Raw genomic sequence first — 25459 nt, 5'->3', positions numbered from 1 at the left:
TTTTGTTTTCTAGATGGTTATTCTAGTTTCTCTCAAATACATGTGTCAGCCAATGATCAATCAAAGACTACTTTTACTTGCCCTTTTGGTTTATGTAATGCACCTGCTACCTTTCAAAGATGCATGATGGCTATATTCTCTAACTTTTGTGAAAAGATTTGTGAGGTTTTCATGGATGATTTCTCCGTCTATGGATCCTCTTTTGATGATTGCTTAAGCAACTTGATCGAGTATTGCAGAGATGTGAAGAAACTAACCTTTTCTTGAATTGGGAGAAGTGCCACTTTATGGTTAATGAAGGTATTGTCTTGGGGCACAATGTTTTTGAAAGAGGTATTGAAGTTGATAAAGCCAAGGTTGATGCTATCGAAAAGATGCCATGTCACAAGGACATCAAAGGTATAAGAAGTTTCCTTGGTCATGCCGGTTTTTATAGGGTTGATATACCATTTTTCTTTGATGATGATTGTGTAGAAGCATTTGAAATACTTAAGAAAGCATTGATCTCTGCACCGATTGTTCAGCCACCTGATTGGAATTTACCCTTTGAAATTATGTGTGATGCTAGTGATTATGCTGTAGGTGCTGTTCTAGGGCAAAGAGTTGATAAGAAATTAAATGTTATTCAATATGCTAGTAAAACTCTAGACAATGCTAAGAGAAATTATGCTACTACTGAAAAGGAATTCCTAGCAGTTGTATTTGCTTGTGATAAGTTCTGACCTTATATCGTTGATTCTAAAGTAACTATTCACACGGATCATGCTGCTATTAAATATCTTATGGAAAAGAAAGATGCTAAACCTAGACTTATTAGATGGGTTCTCCTGCTACAAGAATTTGATTTGCATATTGTTGATAGAAAGGGAGCTGAGAACCCGTTGCAGACAACTTGTCTAGGTTAGAAAATGTGCTTGATGACCCACTACCTATTGATGATAGCTTTACTGATGTACAATTAAATGTCATAAATGCTTCTCGTAGTACTCCATGTATGCTGATTATGCTAATTGTATTGTTGCTAAATTTATACCACCTAGTTTCACATACCAACAAAAGAGAAAGTTTTTCTATGATTTGAGGCATTACTTTTGGGATGACCCACACCTTTATAAAGAAGGAGTAGATGGTGTTATTAGACGTTGTGTACCTGTGGATGAACAGGAACAGATCCTATGCAAGTGTCATTTCGAGGCTTATGGAGGACACCACGCTGGAGATAGAACTGCACATAAGGTATTGCAATCCGGTTTTATTGGCCTACTCTCTTCAAGGATGCCCGTAAGTTTGTCCTGTCTTGTGATGAATGTCAAAGAATTGGTAATATTAGTAGACGTGAAGAAATGCCTATGAATTATTCACTTGCTATTGAACCATTTGATGTTTGGGGCTTTGATTATATGGGACCTTTTCCTACCTCTAATGGATATACACATATTTTAGTTGTTGTTGATTATGTTACTAAGTGGGTAGAAGCTATTCCAACTAGTAGTGCTAATCATAACACCTCTATTAAGATGCTTAAAGAAGTTATTTTTCCGAGGTTTGGAGTCCCTAGATATTTAATGACTGATGGTGGTTCACATTTTATTCATGGTGCTTTCCGTAAAATGATTGCTAAATATGATGTTAATCATAGAATTGCCTCTCCTTATCACCCTCAGTCTAGTGGTCAAGTAGAATTGAGTAATAGAGAGCCCAAATTAATTTTGCAAAAGACTATCAATAGATCCAGGAAGAATTGGTCCAAGAAACTTGATGATGCATTATGGGCCTATAGAGCTGCATATAAAAATCCTATGGGTATGTCTCCGTATAAAATGGTTTATGGAAAAGCATGTCACTTACCTCCGAACTAGAACATAAGACTTATTGGGCTATTAAAGAGATCAACTATGATTTCAAACTTGCCAGTGAGAAGAGGTTGTTTGACATTAGCTCACTTGATGAATGGAGAACCCAAGCCTACGAAAATGTCAAGTTGTTTAAAGAAAAAGTTAAAAGGTGGCATGACAAAAGAATACAAAAGCGTGAGTTTAATGTAGGTGATTATGTATTGCTATACAACTCTCGTTTGATATTTTTTGCAGGAAAACTTTTCTCTAAATGGGAAGGCCCTTACGTTATCGAGGAGGTCTATCGTTCTGGTGCCATAAAACTCAACAATTTCGAAGGCACAAATCCGAAGGTGGTGAACGGTCAAAGAATTAAACATTATATCTCAGGTAATCCCATAAATGTTGAAACCAATGTTATTGAAACCATAAACCCGGAGGATCACATAAGGGACACTTTCCGGAACGTTTCAGACTCCGAAAAGGAATAGGTATGTGATACGGTAAGTAAACCGACTCCAAAACAGTTTTTATGGCAATATTTCTCTGTTTTGGAATATTTAGAAAAATAGAAAAATAAGAAGCAGTCCGGGAAGGACACCAGGCCTCCACGAGGGTGGAGGGCGCGCCCTACCCTACTGGGCGCGCCCCCTACCTCGTGGGCACCTCCTGTGCTCTCCGGACTTCGTTTTCTTACACGACACGTATTTTGGTCGGTAAAAATTCATTATATAATCTCCCGAAGGTTTTGACCACCGTACCACGCAAAAATCTCATGTCTTTGTTTCGAGCTATTTTTCTGACAGAGCCAGGTCGTCATGTCATCTTCAAGTGCCCCAAAGGACCAGTTCTTTGAGAAGGTCATCAACCCCTACCTCGCGGAAGTGCTGCAACACCCTCAAACCATTGAGATGTGTGAGGGGTTGTTGCACATCCGCGATGCTGAGGGACCAAGATAGACTGGAAGCACGGAGGCAAGGCTCGAGGAATTGGAGCAAGAAGTTTTCAAGTGTCAGGAGATGGTGGAGTGTGGACTCGATTCCAATCACATTATGATCACGGAGTTCACCAACAACCACAAGCTGGACGTCAAGGACCTTGGGGAGGCCATCTTCAAGCTTCATGAGAAAATCGAGCACCTCCAAGCCTAGATCTATGACCTGCAAAATCAAAACTGTGAGTATGAATATAGATTCAAGAGGATGAGTTTGGCTGCAGATTTGAGGTTTCAGGAGACTCGATCATCCTTCTATGATGGTGAGCCTATGCCTTGGAAGAAGGACGACAAGCCTACGCCATCAACAAAACCATCAACTTCTTCACCAACAAAGGAGACATAATCACATGGGTATGGGCACTCCCCTTGGCAACTGCCAAGCTTGGGGGAGTCCCCCGGTATCGTATCACCATCCCTTCTATCTTTACCATTTTTCATAGTTCGATCCTTTTGGTAATATCTTGATCTAGTAGCATAAAGTTTTAGTATGATCTAGTTGTGAGTTTTGCTTTATGATCCTTCTATGTAATCGAGTCCATGAGATTAGTGTTGAGTCAAGGGCTTGATTATTTTGCCATGATCTTGAGTGAATTAAAGAAAAGAGAAAGAATAAAAAGGAAATAAAAGAGATCATATAGATCTTATGGAGAGTAATGAGCTCACATATAAAAAGTATGATGAATAAAAGTTGTTGAGAGTTGACAAACATAGTTTTGGTCATCGTTGCAATTAATAGGAAGTAATAAAGAAAGAGAGGTCTTCACATATAAATACACTATCTTGGACATCTTTTATGATTGTGAGCACTCATTAAAATATGACATGCTAAAGAGTTGACGTTGGACAAGAAAGACAGCATAATGGGTTGTGTTTTCTTACATCTAAGATAAATTATATTGTCATGCATCATCCAACATGGTTGAGCTTGCCTTTCCCTCTCATGCGAGCCAATTCTTTGCACCAAGTAGAGATACTACTTGTGCTTCCAAATATCCCTAAACCCAGTTTTGCCATGAGAGTCCACCATACCTACCTATGGATTGAGTAAGATCCTCCAAGTAAGTTGTCATCGGTGCAAGCAATAAAAATTGCTCTCTAAATATGTATGACTTATTAGTGTGGGAGAAAATAAGCTTTATATGATCGTGTGATATGGAAGAAATAAAAGCGACGGACTGCATAATAAAGGTCCATATCACAAGTGGCAATATAAAGTGACGTTCTTTCACATTAAGATTTTGTGCATCCATCCATAAAAGCGCATGACAACCTCTGCTTCCCTCTGCGAAGGGCCTATCTTTTACTTTCATCTTCTACCTTACATAAGAGTCATGGTGATCTTCACCTTTCCTTTTTACATTTTATCTTTTGCCAAGCACAACATGTTGGAAAGATCCTGGTATATATGGCTAACTAGTTGTGAGTTTTCATGAACTATTATTGTTGACATTACCCTTGAGGTAAAACGTTGGGAGGCAAAACTATAAGCCCCTATCTTTCTCTGTGTCCGATTAAAACTCCATACCCATAAGTATTGCGTGAGTGTTAGCAATTGTGAAAGACTATATGATAGTTGAGTATGTGGACTTGCTGAAAAGCTCTTATATTGACTCTTTCCTATGTTATGATAAATTGCAATTGCTCCAATGATTGAGATTATAGTTTGTTAGTTTTCAATGAAGTTTATGATTCATACTTTAAATTGTGATTGAATTATTACTCTAGAATAAGAGATCATATGACAAGAATTATATAAGTTGCTGTTCTAAGAATGATCATGATGCCCTCATGTCCGTATTTTATTTTTTTGACACTTCTATCTCTAAACATGTGGACATATTTTTCGATTTCGGCTTTCGCTTGAGGACAAGCGAGGTCTAAGCTTGGGGGAGTTGATACATCCATTTTGCATCATGATTTTATATCGATATTTATTGCATTATGGGAGAATAATGCCTATTCTCTCTTATGCCTATTCTCTCTTATTTTACACATTTTGTCACAATACTTATGCCTATTCCCTCTTATTTCACAAGGTTTACATAAAGAGGGAGAATGCCGGCAGCTGGGATTCTGGGCTAGAAAAGGAGCAAATATTAGAGACCTATTCTGCATAGCTCCAAAAGTCCCGAAACTTCACGGAAGTCATTTTCCGAATATATAAAAAATACTGAGCGCCAGAAGTTCCAGAGGGGGGCCACACCATGTCCACGAGGGTGGGGGCGTGCCCTACCCCCTGGGCGCGCCCCCTACCTCGTGGGCCCCCTGGTGGCCCTCTGATGCCCATTTCCTGCTATATGGAGTCTTTCGATGAGGAAAAAATCATAAGCCATTTTTCTGGACGAGACTCCACCGCCACGAGGTGGAACCTTGGGGGAACCAATCTAGGGCTCCGGCGGAGCTGTTCTGCCGGGGACACTTCCCTCCGGAAGGGGGAAATCATCACCATCGTCATCACCAACGCTCCTCTCATCGGGAGAGGGCAATCTCCATCAACATCTTCACCAGCACCATCTCCTCTGAAAACCCTAGTTCATCTCTTGTATCCAATTCTTGTCTCCATGTCCGGGATTGGTACCTATGGGTTGCTAGTAGTGTTAATTACTCCTTGTAGTTGATGCTAGTTGGTTTATTTGATGGAATATCATATGTTCGGATCCTTTATGCATATTAATACCCCTTCTGATTATGAACATGAATATGCTTTGTGAGTAGTTACGTTTGTTCCTGAGGACATGGGAGAAGTGTTGCTATTAGTAGTCATGTGAATTTTGTATTCGTTCGATATTTTGATGAGATGTATGTTGTCTCTCCTCTAGTGGTGTTATGTGAACATCGACTACATGACACTTCACCATCATTTGTTCCTAGAGGAAGGCATTGGGAAGTAATAAGTAGATGATGGGTTGCTAGAGTGACAAAAGTTTAAACCCTAGTTTATGCGTTGCTTCGTAAGGGGCTGATTTGGATCCACATGTTTCATGCTATGGTTAGGTTTACCTTAATACTTTTGTTGTAGTTGCGGATCCTTGCAATAGAGATTAATCATAAGTGGGATGCTTGTCAAAGTAAGGACAGCACCCAAGCTCCGGTCCACCCACATACCAAATTATCAAAGTACCGAACACGAATCATATGAACGTGATGAAAACTAGCTTGATGATATTCCCATGTGTCCTCGGGAGCGCTTTTCTCTATATAAGAATTTGTCCAGGCTTGTCCTTTGCTACAAAAAGGATTGGGCCACCTTGCTGCACTTTATTTACTTTTGTTACTTGTTAGTCGTTACAAATTATCCTATCACAAAACTATCTATTACCTATTATTTCAGTGCTTGCAGAGAATACCTTGCTGAAAACTGCTTATCATTTCCTTCTGCTCCTCGTTGGGTTCGACACTCTTACTTATCGAAAGGACTATGATAGATCCCCTATACTCGTGGATCATCAAAGTACGGCCCGCCAAAGTTTGTAGGATTCGATGGCCTGTTGGGTTGCTCGGCTAGAGTGGAGTAGCTTCAAGGCTTCGCGGAAGGCCTCGAAGAACATGGTCATCCTGGCGCTCGGAGTCACCCTCTCCTCGGAAGAATACCTGAAATTCAATAGGCCCATGGTGGACAGTTGTGCTGTGAGCCACCCCGCAACGTCAAAAAGGCGCTCAGTCCAGATCCCCATGCCTTTTTCATAGTCATTGTAGGTGGCGGTGATGCTCTCAAGCAGCTCCTTCTCATCCTCGAGGTTCTTGGCCAAGGTCTTCTTGTTAGCCCTGCTGATATCAAGGGACTCCTTCAGCGTGGTCAGCTTCATCTCTAGATCGGCAATGGAGTCGTTGGCGGAGGAGAGCTCCTGGGTCTTTTTGGATATGGTAGTCTGCATCTCACCCAAGGTATATAGATTTTTCTCTCTATCGCTTTTGAGTGTCGAGATCTCCTTGTCGTGCTTCTCCAGATCCACCACCAGCTTCTCCATCTTCCTGGCCAGCTTGTTCTTGCTGGCATATGCAACTTCGGCGGCATTGACGGCTTCCTTCAGCTTGCCGGCATGGTCCAAGACCAGAGCATCAAGTGTCTTCTTGTGCTCCTGCTCCAACTCTTGGGCCCGCTGCGCGACAAGTTTCTCAATTTCTTCATCCTTTCCATGGAGCTTGCTGGCAAGTGCCTCCTCGCGAGTGGCAAGGTTCTCTTCGTGAGCGTCGAGCAAGAGACGGTGTTCCCTTAGTTGAGCATCTTCCTTGGCGGCCTGTTGAGAGGCCTCCTCTTGTGCCTTCTCAATGTCGGACTGCTTCAAAAGGAGCTCGTCCCAACGTTGGCTCAGCTGCTCCCAGCCAGTCCTCAGCTCTTGCCAGGCCTCGACAAACCAGACCTGCATCTGCTCGACACGCTTCTGGAGGTTTGCCTCTGTTGCATCGACAACTGCTGCCCTGGAGTCTAACTTCTCCTTTCGGGTGCGGTGAAGCACCTGGAGCTTCTGGAAGTTGTCACTCATGGCCTGGAGGAGCTGATCTTCTTTGGAACCACTGCTGCTGGCGCACAACTCGTCGAAAGCCTCCCCCTCGGTTGGCGCTCCGATGCTTGCCATCCCCGGGATGCTGACGAACAGGTTGTCGCCAACCTTCAGGTACCTGCTTGAGGGGGGCTTCGGATATTGATAGTTGGTCCTCGACAACCGCCTCCCCGGCAATTGAGGGCTCCAGAACCAACGTAGTGCCAGGGGCTCCTGCGGCAGGAATGCCGTCAGTACGGTCACCGGTCTCCTTGGCGGCTTCCCCAACGGACCCCTTCGCGGCCTCTTCATGCGGGTCTTTGGCAGCCTTGTCAGCAGCGACTTTGGCGGCAGCATCCTTGGCGGTCTCCTCGATGATGACTTCGACATCCATCTGATCCGCCAAGGGGAGATCTGGGAACCAGGGGAGAAACGAGGTGAAACCAAGGTTGAAGCTCAAAGCAGAAAGAGAAGAGAGGAAAATCATACAGGAAGAATGATGAGTGCCCGAAAGCAAGTGGCGTACCTGTGACGAGCGCCTGGGAGGTGGCTCCTTCCCCGGCAACGTTCGTTGCCGGTATGGAACTGCCAGCGCCTGTGCTTCCCAGCTCTTCCTCACGCGTGTGGGCTCGCCGGTGGAATCCCTTTCCAGGGATCCATCCCTAGGCGGTGTGGTTGACGGAGGCGGCATGCCAGGGTCATTCCTTAGTGGCCCTCCTTGTTGTTGTTCTTTTCCTACAAACCCGACAATATCAGCAGGAAAGATACACACCCCGACGCCTGCCAGCGAGAAATGAGTAATTGGCTCACGCTGGGGGCTAGGTTGGGGCCTGCGTCATGGGCTGAGCTCCGGGCTGATTGTGATCATCTCCAGCGCACCTGAGGTACTTGCTAGGGGCATGTCGCCCATTGAGGTCTTGGCCTTCTTCGTCATCCTCTGCGCCAACGTTTTCATGTCTCTGCGGGGACATGCCAAACTGAGGGTAAGATAAGATAACCAAATCAGAGACCGAGGGGATAGAGAAAGCGGCATGACACTTACTCGTCTTCTTCTTCTTGCCTCTTCTCCCTCCTCGGGCTAAAAGATGAGAGGTCAAAGTCGACCTTTGCTATGGTGTCTGTGCGAGTGGATGGAAACGGGGACCTGGGCCGCTTGGCTGTGGCCAGAGCGGTAGGCTGATGTGAGCCTGTTTCAGCTGTCGGCGCCGTCACGTGGGCCGCCTTGCTACTTTCCTCACTTCCGCAGTCGTGCGCCTCATCTGGTGCACAGGTTGCTGTTGGGATCCTTGCCGCTCCACAGCCTTGCCAGGAACCTATTCGAGCGATGAAGCTCGCTGGACTGCCTTGCCGGAGATGGCTCACTGCAGGAGCCGTTTCTTCTTCCCTAGAGCTGGGGGCTCCTCATGCGGCTGCTCCTCGGCTCTATCTTTGGCGGAAGGGTCCTCGGCAACTATGCCACTGTGCTCTTTGGCAGGCTCCCCCCGCTCGGCAAAGTCCTCCTCCGCACTGGCTTCGTCTTCCATGAAGCCAACGCTGCCGGCCTCCTCGACAAGGGCCGCCTCTACCGCCCTACTAGCAATGTATGCCAGCTCTTCATCGGTGGTGGGGCAGATGAAATTTGCTTCTTCCCAAACGTCCTCCTCCGACAGGTTGTCGAAGAAATCCTTCACCTTCTCTGCGGATGGCTCAGTCCAAGTCTGATCAAGGCCATGCGCATTGAACATCGGCATCATGGCAATGATCGAGGTCAGGGCGGTGTTGTTGCACAGGGGGATGACTCTTGCCGGCAACTTGTACTTGCCGTTGACCCTAAACATCTTGTGGCAGAGGGTTGCGTGTGAAGGAAATATGCCCTAGAGGCAATAATAAAGTTGCTATTTATATTTCCTTATATCATGATAAATGTTTATCACTCATTCTAGAATTGTATTAACCGAAAACTTAGTACATGTGTAAATACATAGACAAAGAGAGTGTCACTAGTTTGCCTCTCCTTGACTAGCTCGTTAAATCAATGATGGTTATGTTTCCTAACCATAGACATGAGTTGTCATTTGATTAACATGATTACATCATTAGAGGATGATGTGATTGACTTGACCAATCCGGTAGCTTAGCATGATGATCGTTTAGTTTGTTGCTATTGCTTTCTTCATGACTTATACATGTTCCTATGACTATGAGATTATGCTACTCCCGAGTACCGGAGGAACAATTTGTGTTCTACCAAACATCACAATGTAATTGGGTGATTATAAATGTGCTCTATAGGTGTCTCCGATGGTACTTGTTGAGTTGGCATAGATCGATTAGGATTTGTCACTCCAATTGTCGGAGAGGTATCTCTGGGCCCTCTCGGTAATGCACATCACTATAAGCCTTGCAAGCATTGTGAATAATGAGTTAGTTGAGGGATGATGCATTATGGAATGAGTAAAGAGACTTGCCGGTAACGAGATTGAACTAGTTATGAGGATACCGACGATCGAGTCTCGGGCAAGTAACATACCGATGACAAAGGGAACAACGTATGTTGTTATGCGGTTTGACCGATAAAGATCTTCGTAGAATATGTAGGAGCCAATATGAGCATCCAGGTTCCGCTATTGGTTATTGACCGAAGACGAGTCTCGGTCATGTCTACATATTTCTCGAACCCGTAGGGTCCGCACGCTTAACGTTCGGTGACGATCGGTATTACGAGTTTATGCGTTTTAATGTACCGAAGGTAGTTTGGTGTCCTGGATATGATCACAGACATGATGGGGAGTCTCAAAATGGTCAAGACATAAAGATCGATATATTGGATGACTATGTTTGGACTTCGGAAGGGTTCCGGGCAAGTTCGGACAAATACTGGAGTACCGGGGGGTTACCGGAACCCCCCGGGGAGTGTAATGGGCCTATTGGCCTTAGTTGAGAAGAGGAGAGTCAGCCAGGGCTGGCCGCGCCCCCCCTCTCCCTCTAGTCCAAATTGGATAAGGAGGGGGCGGCACCCTCCTTTCCTTCCCCCTCTCTCCTCCTTCCCTCTCTCCTACTCCTACTCTTGGAAGGGTTGGATTCCTACTCCCGGTGGGAGTGGGACTCCCCTTGGGGCGCGCCTAGGAGGGCCGGCCTCTCCCCCTCCTCCACTCCTTTATATACAGGGGAGGGGGCACTCCATAGACATACAAGTTGATCAATTGATCTTTTAGCCATGTGCGGTGACCCCCTCCACCATAATCCACCTCGGTCATATCGTAGCGGTGCTTAGGCGAAGCCCTGCGCTGGTAGCATCTTCATCACCGTCATCACGCCGCCGTTCTAACAGAACTCTCCCTCGAAGCTCTGCTGGATCGGAGTTCGTGGGACGTCACTGAGCTGAACGTGTGCTGAACTCGAAGATGCCGTACGTTCGGTACTTGGATCGGTCGGATCGTGAAGACGTACGAATACATCAACCGTGTTCTTATAACGCTTCCGCTTACGGTCTATGAGGGTACGTGGATGACACTCCCCCCTCTCGTTGTTGTGCATCACCATGATCTTGCGTGTGCGTAGGAATTTTTTTGAAATTACTGCGTTCCCCAACAGTGGTATCAGAGCCAGGTTTATGCGTAGATGTCATATGCACGAGTAAAACACAAAGGAGTTGTGGGTGTGGGTATATACATATTGCTTGCCGTCACTAGTTAATTCTTGATTCAGCGGCATTGTTGGATGAAGCATCCCAGACCGACATTACGCGTATGCTTACGCGAGACTGGTTCTACCGACATGCTTCCAACACAGGTGGCTAGTGGGTGTCTGTTTCTCCAGCTTTAGTTGAATCGGATTCAATTAACAGGGTTCTTTCTGAAGATCAAAAAGCAATCACTATACCGCGTTGTGGTTTTTGATGCGTAGGTAAGAACGGTTCTTGCTCAGCCTGTAGCAGCCACGTAAAACTTGCAACAACAAAGTAGAGGACGTCTAACTTGTTTTTGCAGGGCATGTTGTGATGTGATATGGTCAAGACATTATGCTAAATTTTATTGTATGAGATGATCATGTTTTGTAACACAAGTTATCGGCAACTAGCAGGAGCCATATGGTTGTCGCTTTATTGTATGAAATGCAATCACCGTGTAATTGCTTTACTTTATCACTAATCGGTAGCGATAGTCATGGAGGCAATAGTTGGCGTGACGACAATGATGCTTCGATGGAGATCAAGGTGCCAAGCCTGTGACAATGGTCACCATGACAGTGCTTTAGAGATGGAGATCAAAGGCACAAGATGATGATGGCCATATCATATCACTTATATTGATTGTATGTGATGTTTATATTTTATTAATCTTATTTTTCTTATATCGACGATAGCATTATAAGATGATCTCTCACTAAATTTCAAGGTATAAGTGTTCTCCCTGAGTATGCACCATTGCGAAAGTTCGTCGTGCCGAGACACCACATCATGATCGGATGTGATAAGCTCTACGTTCACGTACAACAGGTGCAAGCCAGTTTTGCACACGCAAAATACTCGGGTTAAACTTGACGAGCCTAGTTATGCAGATATGGCCTCGGAACACTGAGACCGAAAGGTCGAGCATGAATCATATAGTAGATATGATCAACGTAGTGATGTTCACCACTGAAAACTACTCCATCTCACGTGATGATCGGACATGGTTTAGTTGATATGGATCACGTGATCACTTAGATGATTAGAGGGATGTATGTCTAAGTGGGAGTTCTTAAGTAATATGATTAATTGAACTTTAATTTATCATGAACTTAGTACGTGCTAGTATTTTGCATGTCTATGTTGTTGTAGATAGATGGCCCGTGCTGTTGTTCCATTGAACTTTAATGCGTTCCTTGAGAAAGCAAAGTTGAAAGATGATGGTAGCAATTACATGGACTGGGTCTGTAACTTGAGGATTATCCTCATTGTCGCACAGAAGAATTACGTCCTGAAAGCACCGCTAGGTGCCAAACCCGCTGCAGGAGCAACGCCAGATGTTATGAACGTCTGGCAGAGCAAAGCTGATGACTACTCAATAGTTCAGTGTGCCATGCTTTACGCCTTAGAACCAGGACTTCAACGACGTTTTGAACGTCATGAGGCAATTGAGATGTTCCAGGAGTTGAAGTTAATATTTCAAGAAAATGCCCGGATAGAGAGATATGAAGTCTCCAATAAGTTCTACAGCTACAAGATGAAGGAGAATAGTTCTATCAGTGAGCATATACTCAGAATGTTTGGGTATAACAACCACTTGACTCAACTGGCAGTTAATCTCCTGATGATAGTGTCATTGAGAGAATTCATCAATCACTGCCACCAAGCTACAAGAGCTTCGTGATGAACTATAATATGCAAGGGATGGATAAGATGATTCCCGAGCTCTTCGCGATGCTAAAGGTTGCGGAGGTAGAAATCAAGAAGGAGCATCAAGTGTTGATGGTCAACAAGACCACCAGTTTCAAGAAAAATGGTAAAGGGAAGAAGGGGAACTTCAAGAAGAACAGCAAGCAAGTTGCTGCTCAAGTGAAGAAACCCAAGTCTGGACCTAAGCATGAGACTGAGTGCTTCTACTGCAAAGGGACTGGTCACTGGAAGCGAAATTGCCCCATGTATTTGGTAGATAAGAAGGATGGCAAGGTGAACAAAGGTATATGTGATATACATGTTATTGATGTGTACCTTACTAATGCTCGCGGTAGTACCTGGGTATTTGATACTGGTTCTATTGCTAACACTTGCAAATCGAAACAGGGACTACGGATTAAGGGAAGATTGGCTAAGGACGAGGTGACGATGCGCATGGGAAATGGTTCTAAAGTCGATGTGATCGCGGTCGGCACGTTACCTCTACATCTACCTTTGGGATTAATTTTATGACTAAATAATTGTTATTTGGTGCCAGCGTTGAGCATGAACATTATATCTGGATCTTGTTTGATGCGAGACGGTTATTCATTTAAATCTGAGAATAATGGTTGCTCTATTTGTATGAGTAATATATTTTATGGTCATGCACCCTTGAAGAGTGGTCTATTTTTGATGAATCTCGATAGTAGTGATACACATATTCATAATATTGAAGCTAAAAGATGCAGAGTTGATAATGATAGTGCAACTTATTTTTGGCACTACCGTTTAGGTCATACTGGTTTACAGCGCATGAAGAAACTCCATTCTCATGGACTTTTGGAATCACTTGACTATGAATCACTTGGTCCTTGCGAACCATGCCTCATGGGCAAGATGACTAAAACGCCGTTCTCCGGAACTATGGAGCGACCAACAGATTTGTTGGAAATCATACATACTGATGTGTGTGGTCCGATGAATATTGAGGTTTGCTGCGGGTATCATTATTTTCTCACCTTCACAGATGATTTGAGCAGATATGGGTATATCTACTTAATGAAATATAAGTCTGAAACATTTGAAAAGTTCAAAGAATTTCAGAGTGAAGTGGAAAATCATCGTAACAAGAAAATAAAGTTTCTACGATCTGATCATGGAGGAGAATATTTGAGTTACGAGTTTGGTCTTCATTTGAAACAATGCAGAATAGTTTCGCAACTCACGCCACCCGGAACACCACAGCGTAACAGTGTGTCCGAACATCGTAATCGTACTTTACTAGATATGGTGTGATCTATGATGTATCTTATCGATTTACCACTATCGTTTTGGGGTTATGCTTTAGAGACGGCTGCATTCACGTTAAATAGGGCACCATCTAAATCTGTTGAGATGACGCCTTATGAACTATGGTTTGGCAAGAAACCAAAGTTGTCATTTCTTAAAGTTTGGGGCTACGATGCTTATGTGAAAAAGCTTCAACCTGATAAGCTCGAACCCAAATCGGAGAAATGTGTCTTCATAGGATACCCAAAGGAGATTGTTGGGTACACCTTCTATCACAGATCCGAAGGCAAGACACTCGTTGCTAAGAATTGATCCTTTCTAGAGAAAGAGTTTTTCTCGAAAGAAGTGAGTAGGAGAAAAGTAGAACTTGATGAGGTAATTGTACCTGCTCCCATATTAGAAAGGAGTTCATCAAAGAAATATGTTCGTGTGACTCCTACACCAATTAGTGAGGAAGCTAATGATGAAGATCATCTAACTTCAGATCAAGTTACTACCAAACCTCGTAGGTCAACCAGAGTAAGATCCGCACCAGAGTGGTACGGTAATCCTTTTCTGGAAGTCATGTTACTTGACCATGACGAACCTACGAACTATGAGGAAGCGATGATGGGCCCAGATTCCGCAAAATGGCTTGAGGCCATGAAATCTGAGATGGGATCCATGTATGAGAACAAAGTGTGGACTTTGGTTGACTTGCCCGATGATCGGCTAGCCATCGAGAATAAATGGATCTTCAAGAAGAAGACTAACGCTGACGGTAATGTTACTGTCCACAAAACTCGACTTGTTGCAAAAGGTTCTTGACAAGTTCAAGGAGTTGACTATGATGAGACTTTCTCACCCGTAGCGATGCTTACGTCCGTACGAATCATGTTAGCAATTGCCGCATTTTATGATTATGAAATTTGGCAACTAGATGTAAAGACTGCATTCCTGAATGGATTTATAGAAGAAGAGTTGTATATGATGCAACCCGAAGGTTTTATCGATCCAAAGGGTGCTAACAAAGAGTGCACGCTCCAGCGATCCATCTATGGAGTGGTGCAAGCATCTCGGAATTGGAATAAACGTTTTGATAGTGTGATCAAAGCATATGGTTTTATATAGACTTTTGGAGAAGCCTGTATTTACAAGAAAGTGAGTGGGAGCTCTGTAGCATTCCTAATATTATATGTGGATGACATATTGTTGATTGGAAATGATATAGAATTTTTGGATAGCATAAAAGGATACTTGAATAAGAGTTTTTCAATGAAACACCTTAGTGAAGCTGCTAATATATTGGGCATCAAGATCTATAGAGATAAATCAAGACGATAAAGTTTTGAAGAAGTTCAAAATGGATCAAGCAAAGAAAGGGTTCTTGCCTGTGTTACAAGGTGTGAAGTTGAGTCAGACTCAATGCCCGACCACTTCAGAAGATAGAGAGAAAATGAAAGATGTTCCCTATGCTTCAGCCATAGGCTCTATCATGTATGCAATGCTATGTACCAGACCTGATGTGTACCTTGCTATTAGTTTAGTAGGGAGGTACCAAAGTAATCCAGGAGTGGATCACTGGACAGCGGTCAAGAACATCCTGAAATACCTAAAAAGGACTAAGGATATGTTTCTCGCTTATGGAGGTAACAAAGAGCTCGTCGTAAATGGTTACGTCGATGCAAGCTTTGACACTGATCCGGATGACTCTAAGTCACAAACCGGATACATATTTATATTGAACGGTGGAGCTGTCAGTTGGTGCAGTTCTAAGCAAAGCGTCATGGCGGGATCTACGTGTGAAGCGGAGTACATAGCTGCTTCGGAAGCAGCAAATGAAGGGGCTCATATCCGATCTAGGTGTCATACCTAGTGCATTGGGTCTAATGAAAATCTTTTGTGACAATACTCGTGCAATTTCCTTGGCAAAGGAATCCAGATTTCACAAAAGAACCAAGCACATCAAGAGACGCTTCAATTCCATCCGCGATCAAGTCAAGGAGGGAGACATAGAGATTTGCAAGATACATACGGATCTGAATGTTGCAGACCTGTTGACTAAACCTCTCTCACGAGCAAAACATGATCAGCACCAAGACTCCATGGGTGCTAGAATCATTACTGTGTAATCTAGATTATTGAATCTAGTGCAAGTGGGAGACTGAAGGAAATATGCCCTAGAGGCAATAATAAAGTTGTTATTTATATTTCCTTATATCATGATAAATGTTTATTATTCATGCTAGAATTGTATTAACCGGAAACTTAGTACATGTGTGAATACATAGACAAACAGAGTGTCACTAGTTTGCCTCTACTTGACTAGCTCGTTAAATCGATGATGGTTATGTTTCTTAACCATAGACATGAGTTGTCATTTGATTAACGAGATCACATCATTAGAGGATGATGTGATTGAGTTGACCCATCCGCTAGCTTAGCACGATGATCGTTTAGTTTGTTGCTATTGCTTTCTTCATGACTTATACATGTTCCTATGACTATGAGATTATGCAACTCCCGAGTACCGGAGGAACACTTTGTGTGCTACCAAATGTCACAACGTAAATAGGTGATTATAAAGGTGCTCTACAGGTGTCTCTGATGGTACTTGTGGAATTGGCATAGATCGAGATCAGGATTTGTCACTCTGATTGTCGGAGAGGTACCTCTCGGCCCTCTCGGTAATGCACATCACTCTAAGCCTTTCAAGCATTGTGACTAATGTGTTAGTTGCGGGATGATGCATTACAGAACGAGTAAAGAGACTTTCCGGTAACGTGATTGAACTAGGTATGAGGATACCGACGATCGAATCTCGGGCAAGTAACATACCAATGACAAAGGGAACAACATTGTTGTTATGCGGTTTGACCGATAAAGATCACCATAGAATATGTAGGAGCCAATATGAGCATCCAGGTTGCGCTATTGGTTATTAACCGGAGACGAGTCTCGGTCATGTCTACATAGTTCTCGAACCCGTAGGGTCCGCACGCTTAACATTCGGTGACGATGCGGTATTATGATTTTATGTGTTTTGATATACCGAAGGTAGTTCAGAGTCCCAGATATGATGACAGACATGACGAGGAGTCTCGAAATGGTCAAGACATAAAGATCGATATATTGGATGACTATGTTTTGACTTCGGAAAGGATCCGGGCAAGTTCAGACAAATACCGGTGTACAGAGGGGTTACCGGAACCCCCCGGGGATTGTAATGGGCCTATTGGGCCTTAGTGGAGGAGAGGAGAGGCGGCAAGGGCTGGCCGCGCACCCCCTCTCCCTCTAGTCCGAATTGGACAAGGAGGGGGGGCGGCACCCCCTTTCCTTCCCCCTCTCTCCTCCTTCCCTCTCTCCTACTCCTACTCTTGGAAGGGATGGAGTGCTACTCCCGGTGGGAGTAGGACTCCCCTTGGGGCGCGCCTAGGAGGGCCAGCCTCTCCCCCTCCTCCACTCCTTTATATATGGGGAAGGGTGGACCCCACAGACACACAAGTTGATCAGTTGATCTCTTAGCCGTGTGCGGTGCCCCCCTCCACCATAATCCACCTCGGTCATATCGTAGCGGTGCTTAGGCGAAGCCCTGTGTCGGTAGCATCATCATCACCATCATCACGCCGTCTTGCTGACGGAACTCTCCCTCGAAGATCTAGTGGATCGGAGTTCGTGGGACGTCACCGAGTTGAACATGTGCTGAAGTCGGAGGTGTCATACGTTCGTACTTGGATCGGTCGGATCATGAAGACGTACGACTATATCAACCGCATTCTCATAATGCTTTTGCTTATGGTCTACGAGGGTACGTGGACGACACTCTACCCTCTCGTTGCTGTGCATCACCATGGTCTTGCGTGTGCGTAGGAATTTTTTTGAATTACTGCATTCCCCAATAGCATGCTGCATCACCATCAAGTTGTTGTTCAGACTAGGTCGCGACCTCATGATATCCGCTGCGTTCTGGTACCCCAGGCCGGTCTCCCTTTATTCTGCAGAGGGGCGATCCCGTGGCGGAGGAAGTCAGCGCCAATCATCTCGATCGTGAGCCCGACAGCTCTGAGGCACTTAATCCTGTGGATTGCGATTATGAGCTCCCCGTCTTGAGGGTCGAGGGCCCTCCAACCGTTGCCGTGGGTCAGCTTCGTTTGCCAGGGCATGCAGAACGACTGCGGATCTTCCTCTGTGATCTAGCAGCACCGGCCCCGCCACTCATCCCACTTTTCGCGCTAGAGCCTGTCGGGGTACGTCTCCTTGTTCCATGACCTTGGAAATCTAGGCAGCCGGAAAGGGCCTCTCCTGGCTGGATTCGAGGAATGAAGAAGTGGTGGAAGAGGGCTGTGTTAGGGACCACTCCGGCAAAGTTCTCACGGAGGTGGGCGAAGGTGGACATACAAGCCACAACATTCGGCATGAAATCCAAAAGGTGGAAGCCCAATGTGTATATGATGTCGACAAAGAAATCATAAAATGGAGGGCAAAGCCTATAGTAGAAGTAATCGACGAAGAAGGGGAATTTATCTAGAGCGGACGTGGCGCGGGAAGCAGGGATGACGCGGGTAGCAGGGTGCCCCTTTGTCGCTCTTCCCCACATGCACAGGTACCGATCGTTCAGCGCGCGCGCGTCGAGCATCAGGGCGAAGACGACATTCCTCTTCCGCAACTTCACCAGCTCACTCTCCGGCACATCTTTGCCCTTGCCCGCCTTGGGTGCATCTTTTCCCTTACCCGCCTTGGGCGTTTCCTTGCCCTTGCTCGGTTTGGGCGCCATAGCAGCCAGGGGAGGGCAGGAGGCTAAGGGCGGTGGGGGCGTGGTGGCGGCGGACGCATGAGGAGGCGCTAGATTGGGCTCGAGGAAGGAGACGGAGGTGGTTTCTAGATTGGAACGGGCGAGAGGTAATGAGCAGCGCCTCTGCGGATTCCTCTTTTTATGGGGAAGTCGTGAGGCTGCCTCTTTACTGTTTGATATGAAAACACTTTCGCGGGTGTGCTACTGATGCGGCCGCTTCGTGCGCATAACCCACGTCGCGCGCTCAATGCGGATTGTGGGGAAGCGCAGCGGGCGAGATGATTATAGCAGTTAACCCCTGCCACGCATGCCCGTGCACTGTTTGTGTAGCGATTCGACCTCAAACGGTCCAATCTTTGTGCATAGGTGTCATCCCTGAATCGGTAATAACAGAGTTTATAACAGAGTTTCAATCACACACTTATTACATCGAATATCTCATAAGGGAGTACTTAGTACAATAATATGGCTGAAGGTCATCTAATGAAGATAACAGCAGAAGGGTTCGAAGGTAAAGCGAGTCCATCAACTCCAACGGCATAGCTGAGTGCAAGACAACGACCTAGCGCACCTTACTCTTCGTCTGAAAAGTCTGCAACATAATACGTTGCAGCCCAAAACGGGTCAGCACATGGAATGTGCTGGCAAAATAACACTGTAAGGCAATGAACTTGTAACAACCATAACTATATGCATATTTGGCTGGTGGAGGCTCTATGGTTATTTTGCAGAAAGCTAATTTTTCCCTAGAACAAAGGAATAAATTTTATTTACTACAAAGTTTGTTGAAAACATTGAGAAGGTTCCTCCAACTCAATCCCAAATTAATAATCATCAACCCAAAAAATTAATTAATAGAGTGATGAGATCAAATCAATAATTCAAGTACCAGATACTCAAGATGTCCATAACCGGGGACATGGCTAACCATGATTAGTTTATACATTGTGCAGAGGTTTCTCCTCCGTTGGATTTCTCGCACTACAAGGTGCTTGAGAAACGGATGACCGAGACACAGTCTTTCAAAAGCATTAACTCTTCACTCTGGGTAGACAATACCACCTACATCCCTACATTTGCTAGCCTACCACCGAAAGAGGTCACACAACTTAGTCAACTATGCCAGAGCCCATAATGGCTTGTGGCTGCACATGGAAGTTTCCAGCAAGAATAGTCTTATGATCCCTTTGAGCTTGGGTGGCAAACCTTAAGATGATCACAGGGTACTCCGGGATATCCCAGGACAACACTGGATTGCTCCACGTGCCCAGACAACCACTGGGTGCTCTAGGGTGCCTCAACCAATCCACCCAGATGTGTATTAAAGTAGCCACCTTAAGTTTAACCATTAATTAAAACTCCATGGATCACTCAAACCAAACCACGTATACGAGCATAGCATAGCAATAAAAGCATAACGTTGAAGGAACTCCCATGGTTTGAAAATAAAGGCAATAGGTACTACCTCATCACTACTTCCCGGTACCCACAACTATTCAAGTCCTAACCACGCAGTGTTTGAGGATTGAGACTAATGTATAAAACTGGGTAGTAAGAGGTATGATCAAAGTGTTACTTTCCTTGATGACGATCTGCAAAGGGAAAATTTTGTTTTTGGCACTCTAGTTTTTGCAAATTTTTCTTATGCCATTATAGATTTTGACATTTCACTTTTGCCACTCGTAGCTTTTGATAATTATCACAATTGCCATTCCGTAGCAAAAGCAAAATAATTTTATTTCATTTCTGCCACTCTCAGCTTTTTAAATGTATCACAATTGCCACTCTGAAAATTTTGGTTTTGCCACAAAAATGGAAATTATGAAAATTGTCAAAAACTAAGAGTGGCAAAAGTGAAATGTCAAAATCTAGAGTAGCATAAGGAAAATTAGCAAATTTTAGAGTGGCAAAAACAAAATTTTCCCATCTGCAAACCCTACAGACTCGTAGTAGCACGCTTCTCACTCCGGAAATTCTGTTGCAAACAAACAATATCATACATAAGCAATCAAACATAGATGCAAGGGTAAAACTCAAATGAGAAATTCCAAACTGAAAAGTTCAGCTGAAGAGCTTCGATTTGCAAAAAGAATCAATCAAATCGGAGCTATGAAACTCAAACTACGATCAAAAGAAGTTCGAATTCAAATTTGCTTGAAACCAAATTTTAATATGTAAAAATCATGTTCAAGTTGGTTAAATGGAAAGAGGAGTTCGAGACGAAGATTTTGGCGTTGTTTCACTGGATTTGGACGAACGGTCAAAATGTAACGAGGGTTTGAAGATCAGGGGCTAATCTGCAATAAAAATAATCATGGATAGGTCCCTAGCCGAAAATAAAATAAAAAGCAAAGACTAAAGAACGAACGTTCGCTATCAGAGACGAACGAACGAACGCGTTCATGAACAGATGCATTCGGTCGAACGTTCGCAAAATAGTGAAACAGAAGAAAACCGGGAAAACCCTAACCCTAAAAATAAAACCGATCTAAAAACAAAACCAAAAAACCAGGGTGGTTATTACCGGTTCGCGAGAAAAACCGGCGGGTCGGCGGCTCCGACGGGTCGGGGCTTCGGCGTGGCAAGTCGGCGTCGGCGGGGTGCGGCAATGGCACAGCGGTGGCAGCGCAGTGGCAGCGATAGGCGGCGGCGAGGCGGGGCTGCTGCCGCTGTTGCTTGGGCGGCAGCGGCGGCGGCTGGCGGCTTGGGAGGAGAGGGGGGTCAGGCGGCTCCCTATAAAGGGGGGGCTAGGCAGCAGCTTGGGCGAGGGGGCACCGGCCTCGGGAGGCGTGCCCGAGCCGGACACGGCTAGCGGCGGCAAGGCGGCTCCCACGCGGGGGAAAGGCGGCCGCCTGCTGGGCCGGCTGGGCTCGGCGCGGGCCAGTTCGATCGGCCCGAAGAGATTCTTTTTTAAAAATAAATTCCGCAAAAGAAAAATCCTAATAAAATATAAAAAAATTCTAAAAATGCCAAAAACAATTTTCACCATCTAAATAAGGTGAACATTTTTCTGGCCTAAAAATGCAATTTTGAAAAAATGCATATTTTTCTAATTCAAATAAAATAGCAATAAATTCCAAATAAAATATTTATTAAATTTTAATATTTTCCTCCAATATTCCCCTCTGATATTGGAGAAGTCATTTTATCTCCTCTCATTTATTTTTAATATTGGAAATATTTCAGAGAAAAAATTATTAAAATCAAAATGATCTTCTTTCAAATTTGAGAAAATTCAAATATGAAAATAATGAAATCCCCAACTCTCACTGTGGGTCCTTGAGTTGCTTAGGATTTCTATGATCACAAACAAAATGCCAGAAAAAAAATATGATATGCATACGATGACCTATGTATAACATCCAAATTTGAAAATTTGGATGTTACAGTTTGGGCCTAGCCCAACAACGCCCCGCACCTGTGTGTGGCCCAGGCCCGGGGGCTCTTGTCGGTGCACTAAAGTTTGGGTCCTTTAGTACCAAATACTTGTGCACGGGCAATTGCAGCCATGCCCACGGAAAGGCTTGACGGGGACAGCTGGAGGCAAATACGAGATGACCAAGATGGCATCCGAGCCAGTAATTGGAGAACAGAAGACAAGCTGAGCCCCCATCAAGATTCTTGCCAAGATGGCTTGCGAAGCCCCGGCAAGATTCTTGCCGGGGTGGTCTGCGAAGCCCTAGCAAGATTCTTGCCGGGATGGTCTGCGAGGCCCCAGCAAGGCCACCACCCTTGAAGTTGAGAGCTCTGACACCATCGACAATGCCAAGACCAAGATCTAGGGGCGTCTGCGTGGTGGCATGCAGATCTTTGTGAAGACCAGAAGGTAAAGTTCCTAGCAAGGTTCTTACCGGGGAAGTTCGCGAGGACCCGTCAAGTTTCTTGTCTGGGACGTTTGCGAAACCGCGGCAAGGCTCACACACAGCAAGGTTCCCGCGCCCTACCACCGCTCCAGCACAGCGACTAGCCTGCCAGCCTGGCAAGCACCTACGTGGTGGCATGCTGATCTTCATGAAGATCCCGCCACCGCTCATGCGCAGCGGCTAGCCAGTCAGCTTGGCATTGCATGCGTCATCATCCTGGGTGCATGTCGAGACTGGGTGAGGTGGCGACGGACAAGATGGGCTCTATTTCTGTCCTCGATAAAGTTAGGGGCACGTAAACAACGCATGTACACTTTAGCTACTTTACACCTCCTGTATGCCTGTATGCCACTTTGGTATCCCCTTTGGTATAAAAGGAGGCCCAAGGCGATGCAAGAAGGGACTTTTGGACTTTCTGGCCTAGTTTGCATGCGTAGCAGCTAGCTGAAGCTCAAGAACACTCAATACACTAAAAGCAGGACTAGGGTTTTACGCTACCAAGCGACCCGAACCTGGGTAAAAATCCCTCGTGTTGATCGTTAGATCGGCTCTTTGCGCACTCCTCTTTCCCTACCAAACCATAGAAGGGATCCACGTGAGTAGGTGTCGTTTCACCGACAAAAGGCATCTTTACACTTATTCCATTAATCAATACTATTTTTAGGCAAAGATGAAAACCAAGTTTTAGCACGATCTCGTAGTGAGAACGGAAATAGGTTCAATTTAACAATATCATTATCCACATCTTTTTTCTTTTGCATATCACATAACTCAACAAAACTATTAAGATGGAATATGACATCTTCACTAGGAAGGCCGGAAAATTGATCTTTCATAACAAGACTCAGCAAAGCAGCATTAATTTCATAAGATTCCGCACTAGTGGCAGGAGCAATCAGAGTACTAATAAAATCATTGTTATTGGTGTTGGAAAGTCACACAATTTGGTATTCTCTTGAGCCATCATGATAAAGCAAGCAATCCAACACACGAGCACATAAAAAGCAAACGAAGAAGACGAACAGAAGAGGGGCGAAGAAAAGGCAAATCTTTTCAAAAATCGTTTTAGAAGTGGGGGAGAGGAAAACAAGAGGCAAATGGCGATTAATGTAATTCAAGAGATGAGATTTTATGATGGGTACTTGGTATGTCTTGACATCGCGTAGATCTCCCCGGCAATGGCGCCAAAAATTCTTCGTGCTACTTCTTGAGCTTGTGTTGGTTTTTCCCTTGAAAAGGAAAGGGTGATACAGCAAAGTAGAGATAAGTATTTCCCTCAGTTTGAGAACCAAGGTATCAATCCAGTAGGAGACAACAAACAAATCACCAATACATGCACAAACAATCAAACAACTTGCACCCAACGCGATAAAGGGGTTGGCAATTCCTTCATGGTTACTTGCAAAAGTGAGATCTGATACAGATAGATAAACGATAAAGTAAATATTTTTAGTATTTTTAGTTTATAGATCAAAAAGTAAAAGATTGCAAAATAGTAGATCGGAAACTAATATTGTAGATCAAAACCCTCACCAATTCCTTGGATGAAGACGAGGCCTACATGGATCCACCAAGGAGGTTCTACACTCACTGCTGCATTTTATCTTTTATTCGATCTCATGGGGCTGCCGGTGCTTGATACTGAGCAGCCATGTCGGGTCTCCACCAACAATGCTGTCACCGGCCACTTCATCCATGGCGTTTCTCCCCCATGTTATTGGTTCCTAAGCGGCGACTTCCACACCAACACTACCTGATGCTGCTCCGGCTCTTGCTCGCGCTGCTGCTCCCGCTCTCGCTCATGATGCGGCTCAGTCCTTGCTGTCGGTCGTGCTGCTGCACTACTCTTGCTTTCATTCGTGTTGCTGCTCTACTCTGCTATTGTTGTTGGTCATGCTACTGCTTCGCTCTTGCTCTCGTTCGTGCTACTACTGCTACACGACCTCCGGCAGCTACATGAGTTGTTGCTTTAGCACTCGCTCGCGATGCTGCTGCACTAGTTGCTCTCTGCTAGTGAGTTCCCTGCTCGAGCGGCTGCTAATTTAGATCACTGCTTCTCTACTACTAGTGCTCGAATGTCCTACACTTATATTGCAATGCTCTGCTACTAGTTCAATCAGTTTCGACAGTAAAATTCAGTTTCGACTATAAAGTGCAGTTTCTTTAGTTAAGTTCAGAGTGAACAATATTTACAACATTTGTCGGAGCGGCCGTGGCGCGGCTGATGCATTTTACATCTAGCACTTTTTGGTGATGTATTTCCCATCATCTATTGCAGATGATATTAGAGTCCCACTTCAGATTAACGTTGTCTGTCTTGTCCTACTTCACCCTCGCTGTCGTACACCTCACTGGAGCTGCTCCGACGATGGAACCGTCCATCATAACAAAGCAGTACCCTCTGCGCCATATCCAGAGACCTCGAATCTTCTTCCCCACCTCTGATAGTCACACTAGCATCACCACCCTCAATGTCCAACCCAATGATTCTGAGGTCGACAAGGCTATGCCAAAGAGGTTGTACACTCATTGCATCACTTTGTTACTCTGCATTCATGTCAATCCCTCAGTTATCCTTTTGTTCAAAGCAGTTGCAAATCTAGAAATAAATGAATTATGGTCACAAAGTTAACAGGGAGAAAACTAAATGCTCTTTTGAACCACAATTTCAATCAGTTCAGCAAGATAGACATTATATGATACTAATGTGGACCCAATCCAAGCTCACAAAATATTTCGAGGGTGGGCTTCAGCCCATTAAAGACTGCCTACTAGAATCTCCACTAGTTTAAAGAAAAAGTGAAGGAAAACATAGGAATTGCAAACTTTACTATGGTACTACTATTCGTGCATTTGGTTAGAAGGAATGGAGCAAAGCTAA

The sequence above is a fragment of the Triticum urartu genome, chromosome 5 (assembly GCF_003073215.2).
Source record: "Triticum urartu cultivar G1812 chromosome 5, Tu2.1, whole genome shotgun sequence".
NCBI lineage: Eukaryota > Viridiplantae > Streptophyta > Magnoliopsida > Poales > Poaceae > Triticum > Triticum urartu.
This window is presented reverse-complemented; position numbering follows the sequence as displayed.